General features: G+C 40.4%; 1 long non-coding RNA gene across 1 annotated transcript; it reads left to right on the plus strand.

Moving 5' to 3' along the window:
- Positions 1-12,630: 12,630 nt before the first annotated feature.
- Positions 12,631-13,452, plus strand: LOC113321491. Its single transcript, XR_003346712.1, has 3 exons — positions 12,631-12,897; positions 13,036-13,086; positions 13,217-13,452. It is a non-coding gene; the product is annotated as an uncharacterized LOC113321491 (long non-coding RNA).
- The last annotated feature ends 691 nt before the right edge of the window (positions 13,453-14,143 follow it).

The following is a 14,143-nucleotide window of genomic DNA, read 5'->3' on the forward strand; positions in this document are numbered from 1 at the left end:
AGAAAATGAAATTTGGTTTTTGAATTGGGAGCACGCCCACTGTGCAAGCCTCTAATGGAATGGAATGAAGGCTGCGGCCTACGAAAATCCAAGTTTTAATTTTGAAAGTTTAATTTGGCCCAGTTGGTTAAGGCCCGACGTTTGTTTTAAAACTTTGGTTTCGCGGTCCACTTTCAAGTCCACAATCGGTTATAAGCTCAGCTGGGTTTAAACCCAGAGTCCAAAATACAAGTCCAAAATGGAAGAATTTAAACAAGCCCACACAAAATAAATACAAGCCCACAAATTAAACAAACAAACCCACAAATAAATTATTACAAACCCAAAATAGAAAAATAAAAAGCCCAAAAAATTGGGTTAATTATTACAAGCCCACAATTAAATAATTTTGGAAGCCCACAGGTTGGGTTCTCTCAATGAATGGGTTTAGGCTTACCTTTGTAGCACAGCCCAGCTGCTCTGATATTGTTGCAAAAACCCAGTTGGGTTTTGGTTCTTTTCCTTGGTGGCGTCCCAGCAGAGGAAAAACAGGTTCAGAATCAGCAGGTCCAACAGCAAATGAAATGAAGCAGATGCAGATGCAAATGCTATGAAATGAAATACAAAATAGCTAAGAAAAACACAGATAAAAACACAGATAAAACACAGCACCAATCCCCGGCAGCGACGCCAAAAACTTGATAGTCCCCGGCAACGGCGCCAAAAACTTGATAGTCCCCGGCAACGGCGCCAAAAACTTGGCAGGCCTCGAAAGGGTATAGAAATTGAGCGCAAATAAAAACGGGGGCCTACAGTAATACCGCAAGTGCACGGTCGTCAGTTGTAGCTCGTGCAAGTACGGGTCGATCCACAGAGATCGGGTGTGTTTTGGAAGTGTTTTAGCTAATTGGGTTCCTAAATTGTTGTTGGGTTTTGAAGCCTTTTGGCTTAAATTGGGCTTTGAGTGCTAATGGGTTTGTTCACAATAAAAGGAACTGAGCATGGGCTCAGTTTGGTCTTTGAAGTGCAAATGGGCTTAGGCCTTAAACTTAGGCTTTTGATTAAGCCTGAATTGGATTGGGCCTTAATGAATTTGGGCTTTGGTCTTAAACAACTGGGCTTTGGTTAAGCCCACAGTTGACTGAATTGGGCTTCAGTTTGAATTGAGCTTTGGACTTGATAGTGGACCAGATTGGGCTCAGCTGGCTTTGGCAGTGAACTGAGCTTTGGGCTCAGCAGCAGCAGGCAGGAAAAAGAAGGCAGCAGCTTGGCAGCAGCAACAGAAGTGCTGCAGCGGCAAGTGCAAGAGAAACAGCAACTGCAGAGCAAAAGCAACAGCAGCTGCAGAGGGAGGCATAGAAGGCAATGCAGCAGCTGTACACAGGGCCAAGAAAAGAAAGCAGTATTGCAGCACAAGACAATGCAAGTAGCAGCAAGAACAGCAAGACAGAGGCAAATGCACAGCAAGGCCAAGGAAACAACAGCAGTAGGGGGGAAGCAACAAAAAACAAGTAGTGGGTAACTAACAGGGCAACAGGGAAGACACAACAGCAACAGAAAACAACACAAGATGAACCAAGGCCTAAGCCAAGGGCAGGGGTGATAAAGAAACTGAAATGAAGCAAGGCTAGGCAGAATACAGGCAAACTAAAAGAATGGGAGGAAAATTAGCTTGCTCATTGTCACTAGTGAGCACTAATTTCCCCCAATGCACAATCAGCACATTGCATACAAGCATACACAGGGAATGGCAAGAAAATCAGCTTGCTTTAAGCACTGATTTCTTCCATTACACAATCAGTTCATTGCTTCAAATGTATCTAGCCTAACATTCCTTCAAATGACAGTGAATAAACATGACACAACAATGAGGATAAACATATAAACAAACATGAACATAAGCACAACTAACAGGAGCAGAACTGAAATACTAACAGGAATTAATTTAACCTAACATGATACTTAACACATTAACAGTGAATAACACAACATCACAAACATAACAAGAGCACAGCAATTAACAAGAAACAATATGAGAACAACATGAACTGAAATGAGCTTGTAAATTGAAAATTGAAAATTAACAGTTAACAGGACATGAGAGTCCTGGATGTGGGCTAATCCCAACATAGTTTTTACACACATCCCTCACCACATATTTATACCCAATTACATCATTAGGGCTTTCCCCCAATTTTCCCCCAAAATCAGTGAAATTAGGTTTTGCAAATTACCTAATTTTATGGCACAATTCCTCCCATGTGCGACGACCCATTCTTCCTCTGACTCCCCTCATGCTATCCACGCCTCCAATTGCTTCATCTATCAATCTAATTCACCAAATCCAATCCTAACAGTGAAGAGGATGGTGGAGTTGTTGAAATAGCTTAATAGGTGATAGGGGTGATGATAGTAGTGATGGGTTGCGGTTGTTGTGGAGAGTTGGTGGTTTGGTGGCTGTTGCAGGAGGGGTGGTGACGACAGGGAAGAAGGTGGTGGTGATGGTGCGGCAGGGTATGGCTCTGCAGAGGGGGTGAGGTCGATGGAGAGGAAGGAGGAGATGTTTGGTTGAGGTTAAATGGTTCGGTTGCTAGGGTGTTATGCGAGATATCAAGGTTCGATGTCCAGCGAAGGTAAGCCGCTGGATGCGAAGATGGTTGGTAGATCTAACGGTAAGATAAGAGATGAATCGATGCAACCGTTGGATTTTGAAACACAACGAAGTCAACGGTTTCAGATGATGTTAGGTACTGTAGTGTTAAGCGGAAGTATCAAACTTTGATGCACAGCAAGGGAGCGACCGTTGGATTCAACTACCATCTAATCCGAAGGCTTGGAATTTCAGCGCTGTGGTGCTTGGCAGAGACTTCAGATTTTGATGCTCTATGAAGGAGCGACCGTCGGATGCTTCTGAGAAATGATCTGATGGCTGAGAACGGAGGCGCTTTTGTGTGTAGAAAATGAGGTTGTGCGCACCATTCTTCGCGGTTTCCTTGCGTAATTTCTCCCGGCTTTTCACTACTTTTCTGCTCTTTTCGCTCCGCGACTCATCCGAACTTTATTTATTACCTAAAAATGCAGAATTAATTAATAAAAATATTTATTCTTGAAAACAATGAAAATACAGAATATGGGATAAAATGTAGAATTAATGCACAAAAGATGAGTTAAAATGCCAACAAAAAGGGATAAATATATACAATATTTGGCACTCATCAGTCCTCAAATGATTACCCAAATATGGCCGGTCGTGCTGCTTTTAAGACGCTTAATCCGTGACCGATTCGATCGAGCTCAAAAAACAGCGATGCCTCTAACACATCGATTATTTTCAGATGCTTATTTGAAAGCGATGCTTTACATACATCGATTATAAGCAATGCTTTATAAATATCGGTTTTAAAAATAATTTATTATTTGACCTAAAAGCACTACGTGTTGATTTTAGCGGCAAGTCACATGACTTGACCCATTCACTCGAGACATCAAACATGTCACAAACTAGGGGATACTTACTGGGGTATTGGTCTGGCGGTTTACAACGTGCGGCGTGCAACACGCCCATTACGAGAACGTGTCAGGAAAGGACGAACGGTTAACAACGATGAGAGTAGTGGGTGAAGGCGTGATCACGTGATGATCACCACCTCTTACACAACCCCACTATGCCACTACTTAATATTCTCCACTTCCTACGAGTTCAGGGTTACGCTCAAATGACTTGTATAAATAGGTTTTCAACCTATTTCGACAATAACAAGACAAGTGTTATCAACACAAGTATCCAGAAAACACCAAGAACTGATAGCTTACGTTCTGCAAGCCAGTTCCACATTCTGATACAAGTCATAAAACAACCACACCTTCATAATTCAACATTCTGATCTCAAACACCTTCTTCCTTCCCTCCCTAAGATCAACCCTTCTCCTTCACTTTGTGACCGAATTGAATCTGGCACAACCATTTCTTGGTTTAGGCCAGAGTCTTACAGACTGATCTCTCGAATCTAAAACTACTCCCGTGCAGTGCATTTGTTTAGGGTTTGAATTCGTTTCTCATCAACACACCCAAATTTACCAAAAACAGCATAATCAGTTTTTACCCCAAAACACATGAACTAGCAAAAACTGAGTTTGCATGATATGATTTATCGTTGGAATTAGAGAAGAGTTGATGAGCAACCATCTACCAGCTTGTTTAATGCATTTAGTCATCCACATTTAGCTTTCCATTCCAATCTTTTTAATAGTTGAGCAAAAAGGGGAGAAGAGTTTCTTCTTTGCTTAAACTGCACTCCTAAGTATGTCGGTGGGTTGTGAGTTGTTTGGATATAGAAGGTGTTTTATATCAAATTTTTGATTTGTTGTGGTATGTTGGGATGGTGGATAAAGATCGATTTTTGAGTATTGATTTTCTGGCCAGCTGATGTAGAGTATGAGTGCAAGATATTGTTTAGGTTGTGACAAGTGAATTGCTCTGCTGAGCGAATCAACTTCATAATCAAATGTAAGATTGGTGGTGCCTTTGTAAAAATGTTAAGACCTTTCAATTTCCCATGGTATTCCAGTCTTTCCAGGTTTGAAGATAGAATTTTTATACAAAGAATGAAGATGTATGGTCATAGGGGGTCTCCCTGACGGAGTCCCCTTTGTGGTTGAATAAAACCATGTGGTTTTCAATTAACCTTCACCTGAGTACGTGACAAAAGTTATGAAAAACATGACATATTCAATGAACTTCTTTAGGAATCCAAGAGTACATAAAGCTTGTCTCAGAAAACCCCAATCTAAACTGTCATACGCCTTTTGTATGTCGAGTTTAAGAGCAATTTTTGGGTTCTTTATAGGAGGCGATATTCTAATATGATGAAAGATTTTCCTTGCAATAGAAATATTATCACGAATAGCTCTATTTGGAACAAATACACTTTGGTGTGGGTTAGCAATAAATTGTAGTAGTGGTCTAAGTCTATATACCAATAACTTTGATATGACCTTATAGTCTACATTACAAAGGCCAATAGGTCAGAAATGATTTGGTCTGGTCGGGTTTCCAGATTTTTGAAGTAAGGTGATGCTGGTATGGTTGAAAGGTACATCTAATTCCACATTTTCAAAGAATTTTTGAACTAAAGCTTGAAAAGTTGTAGGCTTGTGGCTTCCAAATAAACCTTGAAAAAAATTGTATAGTCATCCGGTCCTGGAGATTTTTCTGACCCAATACGGAATAATGCTTTATGGATTTTTTCAGTTGTTGGTTCTTTTGTTAGTGTCTGCATTGATTATTGAAGATTCTCTGTCTCAAACCGTTGAACAACTTCATTTCAATAATTATTGGTGAAGCTCTATATCGATGCTCAAAGTGGTTCACTATCATGCTAGAAATTTTCCTTTGGTTATCCACCCAAGTATTGTTTTCATCTTGAAATTTGTGGATGTGATTTATTCTTATATGGATAGTTACTTTTGTATGAAAAAGGTGGTGTTTAAATCTCCATTGTTCAATCAATATATCCTTGACCGTTGTTTCTAGTATGAGTCATGAAAATGTTGTAGCATGAGATGTGAGTTGCGAGTTTCTTTTTCATGTTGCGGCCAAAATATTAGTTCAGCTCCAGTAGATGTTACACATTTTGATTGCGCAAGTCGGATTTGGAATTCAGCTTCTCTCAACAACATTTGTAGTTGTCCAAAAGTTTGCTTATGCCAAAGGTGTAAGGCTTGTGCAGTGTCCTCCTTATTGAGTTGTAGGTTACGTTCCAGGTCAACTACATTAGATTATCGCTACGCATTTAAAACATTTTCCTTAATTTGTGGGTGGAGGAACCATAAATGCTCTATATGAAGATGTTTTGTTGATGTTCTTGCCATAACTTTTTCTTGCAGCAACAAGGGGACATGATCTGAGCCAATTCTCGATAGATGTCGAATCAAAGTTTGTGGGTGCAAGTCTAACCATTATTGTGTATTCAAACTCCTATCTAGCCTTTCTAGTGAGGTTTGAATCAGTTTTCCAGTTTGTCCAAGTCTATTGGTCTCCTTGAAATCCCAAGTCAATAAGAACAATCATGTTGATGAAGTTGTTAAAATGTTATACTTAGTTTTTAGTGACCGGTCTCCCTCCTTTATTTTCATGCTGATATATGACTTCATTGAAATCTTCGATGAGTAACTGTGGAAGTGTTGGACTTGTTATAATATTGTTGAAATTTTTCCTAAGGTCCCATATTGCGGCTGGTTGTGGAGGTCCATACATTCCAATGAAAATCTAAGGTTGTGTTGATTTTTATTGGATTGAGCAAATATTAGCATGAATTAAACTTTAATTAACTACTAATACATAGACGTTAAACTGGGATGTCCACATCAAGCAGAGGCCACCTCTATGTCCAATACAAGGTAAATTAAAACAACTTTGAAATGCTAGTGTAGTTTGCAAAAAAGACATACGTGAGACAGTTGCTAAAGTTTCTGATGAAACCGTATATCAGGTTTGTTTGAAATCGTCAAGGAATTATACACTCGTTGACAGTTCCAAGATATATAACTCATGGTTGATGTGATTGTTGGTCTGAGCCAACTTCTCGTACTGAACTTGAAGAAGTTGTTGTTGCAATCTCATCATCAAGGGAAAACTTCTAATCAGGTTTTGTTTCTTTGGTACTCTTTTCTAAAACTGGTGTTGGTGGTTGATGGAGTAACAAGTGTTGCAAAATGTCGTGGAGGTAGATATGGTGTTGTGGTGGGTGATTTACCTTGCTTGATAGGTCTTCTGGTTTTTCATTGATCTTGTGAACTAGCTAGCAGATTAACTTTCGCATTTTTTCGCTGCAAAAAAGTGGTCAGAACTTGGGTGTACACTGGGGGTGAGAAAACCCATCATTATGTTAAATCCCAATTTAGATTTAGGACTCGGGTTTGGGTTCTCAATCGGAACAAAAGTTTGGCCTTCAATATTTGTAACCACCAGACCGGCCTCCCTTTTTGTAAGCCTTGTAGAAGTTTTTTTTTTTTTTTTTTTTTTTTTTTTTTTTTTTTTTTTTTTAAAGAAAACAAGTTTATTAATCATCATCAACAACAAGGAGTTTACAATTATTGGATGGAAGCCCGGCAACAAGCTGTGCTCCAATCCCTTTATTGAGAACCACACCTATCCTATGAAACTGAAAATCCCCGATAAAGACATTCTCATCATGACTAGCCATATAGTTTCGCAACCTATTCAAGAACTCCTCGGTATCACTCCCCAACCCACCTAAGGTTGTGAAGGCAAGAACTCCAAACCCCAGCTTCTGACCCTTGCATTTCTCCAAATACTTGGCCCTCTTCTTCACCACCGCATTATCCATAGCCCGACCAGGATCAAAATTACGTTCTCAAGCGCCAGTGAAGGGGGAAACCACCGTGACATCCAAGCACATATCATGGCCATTATCCCAACCATACACAAGGATATCCGCTGGGAGTAAAGCCGACCCATCATCCGAAAGGAGTCCCGAATCTACTTCCTTTCTGGCAGGAAGACTCGCACGATAACAAATGTCCGCAAAGATGTCACGCATTAGGTCATGCCTGTATTTGATCCCGAACCCGTGCTTGCAATGCAATGCATGATCCCAAAAGATATCCATCCCAGCACCACAAATAGAGCACAAGTCTCCATTTTCAAAGAGGGGAATTCCGAGCCTATACTGAAGAACAGCACGAAACTGCCTAGCACCAATTGTCTAATTAAGCCCGTCAATAGGCATCGCCAGCAAGAAGTCTTGCGCATGATTGACTCTATTACTCTGCCAGAGGGCTGAATCACGCTTCGACATGTTGAACTGCAAAGGTATGTTCTTCTTCATAACATCAAAGTATTTGACTGCCAAAGATCTCATAGAGTGGGGGGAAGTATCCTCAATGCGTAAAAAATAATCACCAACATCACATACCTGTTTGAAGCGTGTCAAAGCGTTCTCAAAACTGGAGCTCAGACCAGAAACCCCAGAGTGCCTCAGAATGGTCCCCTGCTGGGATCTTGTCTGAAAACAAGAAGCAACATAGCAATATTGATTCGTGTCCTCCATAGTATACACCCCCAAACCACCATCCTTAATGGGAAGCGTAATAGTCTCTGCTGCAGTAAACCAAAACCTGGCCCGTCTCCCGTAACCAAGTGCCTAAGAAACTGTCTAAGATGGTCATCAAAAACCACTTGTGCCTCATCCAAAAACTCAGGTTTAGTAGTACGCATGGAGAAATATAACCTAGAGACACCAGAACAGTTTCTTAGCAAAAGTAACTCTCCTTGTGGGTCCTTCAGCTTCATCACCGCATCCATCAATGCAATGGTCTTCTGCACCCTCTTGACAACCATGTTTCTGCAAAACTGGGGATCTCGGCTAACTGACCCACCCAATAACTTAACACCATCGGTAGGACGATGTAAGTTAGGCGGGAAAACACCATCAACTAACCCTCTACTATCAACCGAAGGCCAGAAAAGCTCCGACTTAGAAACATTGAGATGCAACCCCAAGTGAACACCTTCCTGCTGGATAATGTCCAAAGCCTTAGCTACCATCAAAGTATCTCCGATAATGGTACCATCATCCAAATACCAATCCTGAAGATCCAAGGTGCATCTCTCGGCGATCATATGAATGAGGGGGTGTAGCGTCAAAGAAAATAACATGGGGCCAAGAGGATCCCCTTGTTGAACTCCCTGGGCAGAGGAGAGAGTTTTGTCCATATAATATAGCATAGCAGGAGACGCATAACAAAACTCCACCCACCTCGAGATCGAAGGACAATGCTTTCTAACCTCTCTAATCATAGAAGACCTACTTACCAGGTTGAAGGCGTTAGAGAAGTCCACCAGAAGCATGACATAGAAGTAGAGTCACCCTTGAATTCCAAGAGCCGGTTAACTGCATGAAGAATGGACTCGCCACCACAGGGTACCCTTACGCCAAACTGAAAGTCACCAAGATAGCTATCCATTTCCTTACCAACATGAGAAGCAGCTACTTTGGAAACCAGATGTCTACAGATAGTACCCACGGCTATCGGACGGATACCCCCATTAGGCTTAACAAGAGGTGTGAGGGGAGCCGAAGCTATAAACTAACCCAGCGCTTGCGGACAACCCCCAGCGAGCCAAATATTCACAAGATCCGTAATGGAAACAATGATCTCACCCAAAACTGCTGAAGCATCCCCTCCCAGTGCATCAATAAGGTGTTGGGCCCGAATACCATCTCTCCCACACGAGGTCCCTCTAGGAAAACTTTTCAGCTTATCTAGGACCAAATCTTTAGATGCGACAAAGGGCGTATGATCCACTGGTGTGGAGGGTATCAATGGGGGTGGCGCGTACGGATGCATGGCTTGCAACTCAAGCAAAGTGGCTTCGTTAGGACGAGCAATACCACTTGAAGTCAAAGTGCGAATCGCGGCAGTATATAAACCGTTACTCAATTTCCTACGGCATACTTGGAGATTAGCCTTCTCCATATCCTCTTCTGTCTTAACCCGAGTTGTCCTTCAATTGTCTTTCGCCCTTAGCTGTTGTATAGCCTCTTGATCTTCCAATGCAATTTGAACCAGAGACGCACATCCGTCTGTGTCTGTCCATTGCTTCAAAGCCAAGAGGATTGCAGCCACCTGCAACCTCTTCCTATTGCCTGAACGTTCTTCCTTGCTGCAAGTGGGAGTGTAACGCCGCAACGTACACACAGGGAACATCAGGAGCTTAATCCAGAAAGTGATATTCGCGAGATTACGAACTACACTCTGAATTTCAGCCGCAAAACCCCTAGCAAAACTAAGCCTTCATTTGGCAGGGATGCTGCTAACAGTTGAGATTTGGCATCGCAGAACCCTGTCAAGCAAAGCAAGATCAATGGGAGGGAAAACAGAAGCCACGGAAACTCCATCCAAGTCAGGGACAACACCGTCAACAGTTGGGGCAGCAGGCCGTGGAATGTCGTGAATTAAGAAGTCGACAGTCCTTCCTTTCAACGAGCATTGAGTTTCCTCACCCTTGTGCATGGCACACTTCTTCTTCCATCCATGTATGAGCATACAACGGTGGCAAAGCCACATTTGCATACTTTGCAGTGACTTCTCCCAAGCAAGATATACAGCCAGCTCATTGCTGATCCTCAGACGACACTTCTCTTTGGCCTCCACAGTTGGGTAATGCTTGTCTCTGAGATGCGTGAGAAGGTAACCTTTGATATAACCCCTCCCTCCCACGCCATTTCTGCAACCATCCAACCCATCAAAGGGGCATTGGTGATATTCAGAGTCGTCAACATTAGATGATGACGCTGAGCTGGTAAAGCCATATACAGGTGACGGGACAGGCATAACTTGAGCAGTCGATGCAGAAAATTGAATGCAGGCAGGGTACGTAGAAGGTTCAACAGCTATGGGAGTATCAATCCAATCATAAGATTGAATGCAGACTACGAGAGGTTCAGCAGCTACGGGAGTATCAAACGAAGCAGAAGATTGAATGGAGGCTACGGTTGCGACTGGGAAAGTTGCAGGCGTAACTTGAGCAGTCGATGTAGAAAATTGAATGCGGGCTGGGTGCGTAGAAGGTTCAGCAGCTACGGGAGTATCACTCGAAGCAGAAGATTGAATGCAGGAAGGATTCATAGAAGGTTCAGCAGCTACAGGAGTAATAATCGAAGCATAAGATTGAATGGAGGCTACGGTTGCGACAGGGAAAGTTGCAGGTGATGTCGAGGCGGAAAATAAACTCCTGGGAGGCTTTGTAGAGGATTGAATAGATGCATAGGATTGAATCAACAATGATCGTCTTGTGCTAACCATGGATAATCATCACAAGGGTTAAACACAAAAAAAAAAAAAAACCTAAAACGAGTTGCAAACAATACTCGAGCAGAGGAAAACTATTGGAGCAGGGTATGAAAAAGATGCGGAAGAGGAGAGGGAAATGATTGCAGAGGGGAAGTCTGATTCTAACCGATTTCTAAGATAACCTGCGCCGATCATTTATTCAGATAGCTGAGCAGGTACCGAGTTAGTTCTGACTGGATCGTTAACCCTAGTTACCTTCTTCCCCTCCGCCTGTAACTTTTCTGATGTGTCTTTTGGATCTTGCATTTGATATTAATGATGCTCTTGATTATCATTATGATATGAAGGGTTTGATGATGTTTTTCCTACGTGAAAAATTTGGTACTCTGTTTGCTTGCATATGACTTAACCTTTGAGTCTTGGTAAAAGAGGCTTTCATTTTGGAATTCAGTATACCACATGGATAGTTTGAGAACTTGTTGTTCGTCATGGCTTGATCCATGCTAAGAAAATTAGATTTTTTTGTTTGTTTGTTTATTTTTTTGAGTGAATTACGGTCTTTAAACACTTGACCTGGAAAACTACAAAACAAAAAAAAAAACAAAGTAATGGGATATTTTCATAAAAAAACTGAATCCATATACCCTTTCCAATGTACAGTAAGACTTATGGCATGAAAGGTTTTAAAAGGTCCACCATGATATATGCTCTATGGGGTGATCTTTTCAAGTCTAACTACAGAACTGTTCCGGTATCTGATCTTTCAATGAGCTCATAAATCATTTTTTCATCAGCTAAGAAACAAGGGATGTTGAGAAGTTCCAACCAGAACGGAGCATACTTGAAGCAGTTTTCTAGATGTTTTTCAAAAAGGTCTCAGTCTTCGAATAAAACAACTTGATTCCCAACTATCCACGGTTGGTTTTCAAGGATGTGAGTCTTAACTTCTTTATGCATCATAGGCATATGAAACACTTGTAGTTTTCATGTGATGGAAATGAATAGGATACCATCTTTTGAGAAGAGCATGCTTGAGTGAATAGTGGTCAGTGTTTCCACACAATACTTTAACTGCTAAGCAGTGTTCGTTGTGTGCATGCATGAGGTTCTGTATTCTTTATGTGAGATGAAAGATTGAAGTTTCTAAATCTTTCTATTTTTGATGTGGCTGATTTATCCATTCCTTTCTGGTTTTAATGAGGGGATGGTTGCTTTAGAAAATGGGTTTGACATAAGTATATTTTCTTTGAAAAGGATGAATCAGTGCTCGAAGTGGATTTAAAGAGAAGAAAATATGGGAGGAATCTGGATGTAAAGGTTTGTTTTTAACTTACTTGTGTGTTGCAGGAGACGAACCTTCTGAATGCGTTGGGTGTAGATTTGTACATAACTTTTCATGTTGTTTTTCAGAAGGTTTAGAGTGTATCAGAGTATGAAGTGTAGCTTTTATAGATGTTGAAGTGAACGGATTGGTAGAGGTGGTGGTGGATGAACACCCACTGGGAGTGATGGGAGATTGTGGCAGTGATAGTAGAAGAATAAAATAGAATTTCATAAACTACAGACACAACTGAGTCTTGTTTATAGAAAGATAAACCCAAATTGTGTTTCCCAAACACACAAAATCTTCAGCGAATCAAGGGGAAAACGAAGATAATTAGATGTTTGATCTTCATTCCAGAGAATAACAGATATGTTGATATGCAAATTCTTTTAAATCCTGACTTTAGTCAATGCCATACGATCCTCATTAATTTATTCGGCAAGATTATTGAAGTTAGATCTTCACTGCACATCAAACGTTTGAGGTGAAGATTACTCACCCTAGTACGCTTTCCGTTTCATAATAATCAACGCCTCGTTTTCTTTCCATATTATCCGTCTCTCTTCATTCTGTTTCAGTTGCATCTTCCGTAGAGCATTCCATTTGCATAGGTTGATGTTTATCTGCATGGAGCTTCGGCAAAAAAACATTAAAGGAATTAACTGAAGTTTGAAACTCTACTGTAGTGTTACCCTTGCCTTTCTCTTCTGGGAACCCGTTGATTAAAGAAACCGGAGGAATCATGCATTTTTTCTTCCCCTAATTAAAACCTTTTTGTAAGTAATTTATTCACTCTATAGTTAAACTTCTCATAAAGCTTAACAATTAGTATTTGCTTAAAAAGGGTCCTTGTTTGTTTTCATATGATTTATATTTTGATTTGTGTTGATTTTCTATGTGTTTGATATATACAGAGCAGTTGTTTGATGAATTTACTGACTGAATCATTTTCACACGCTGGCACGGTTAGCTATTGCATTTGCATATTTTCAAATTAGGTTTATGAAATGAAGTTTTAATTGAAAATTTAAGCTTATTGGTTCTTTCATTCTTTACATCCCATCAAAATATTACTTATTCTTCCTTTTTTTACAGCTGAAGTTCAATCAACTGCATGACTTAGGAATGGTGAAGTTCATGGAGTAAACACTGCACATATAGGGTAAAAATGATCGACAATGTAGTACGACTCGTGGATCGGTGGGAGACCGATCCCCGATCCCCAACCGAGTTACTCGCCGGGTCAATTAAAATGACTTTTTTAGTTTCTTTCCTAATTTATCTCATAATGTTCATATAATTGATATACCTTCCTTATTTCTCGTTCCTAATTTCTAGTCTTTGTTGGTTTCTTTCCTTAATTCTTAATCCTAAGATGTTGTCAATTATTCTCTGTTAAAATCATAATTCAAAAGTTATAAATGTTAATAAATTACGCTAGTAACTTCCTCTCCTGGATTAGGTTTATCTTTCATAAGTATTCGTCCTCCTCACTGAGTTTACTTTTTATAAATATTTGTTACGAAAAAGACATGCAGAGGAAGAATGGAAACAATGAAAATGTATTCACGAGAATGTGGTGTACAGGGAAATATTTTCTAATTTTCACCAAGAAAGTGATCTCTATATTTAAGTTGTTCTTATTAAGGAGGTACAAAGGTCTTTCACTAATTTCACTGCTCTTTTTATTGAATCTTTCAGGCCAATGAATCTTGGGTACTTTACAAAAACGCAGTGTACAATGCACTAACATTTTTTTTTACCTTATTTGTATAACAATTGTACTCTTAATTTTCCTTAATTTGTGCAAGAAAAACTCCTATCGGGATGGGATGAGGAGAGATGACGAAATGTCAACATTTGTCGATGGATGTGGAAAAAAAGAATAAGGTGAGGAGAGGGATGACGAAATTCCACCATTAGTCGAAGCTAGTGAAGATGAAGAATATTCCGCCATTATTGGTCGACGTAGTTCTGAGGAAATATTTAAGTTAAAGAACATTGAAGGTGGAGAACCCAATG

Source organism: Papaver somniferum, chromosome 11, assembly GCF_003573695.1.
Source record: "Papaver somniferum cultivar HN1 chromosome 11, ASM357369v1, whole genome shotgun sequence".
In the NCBI taxonomy this organism is placed as follows: Eukaryota; Viridiplantae; Streptophyta; class Magnoliopsida; order Ranunculales; family Papaveraceae; genus Papaver; species Papaver somniferum.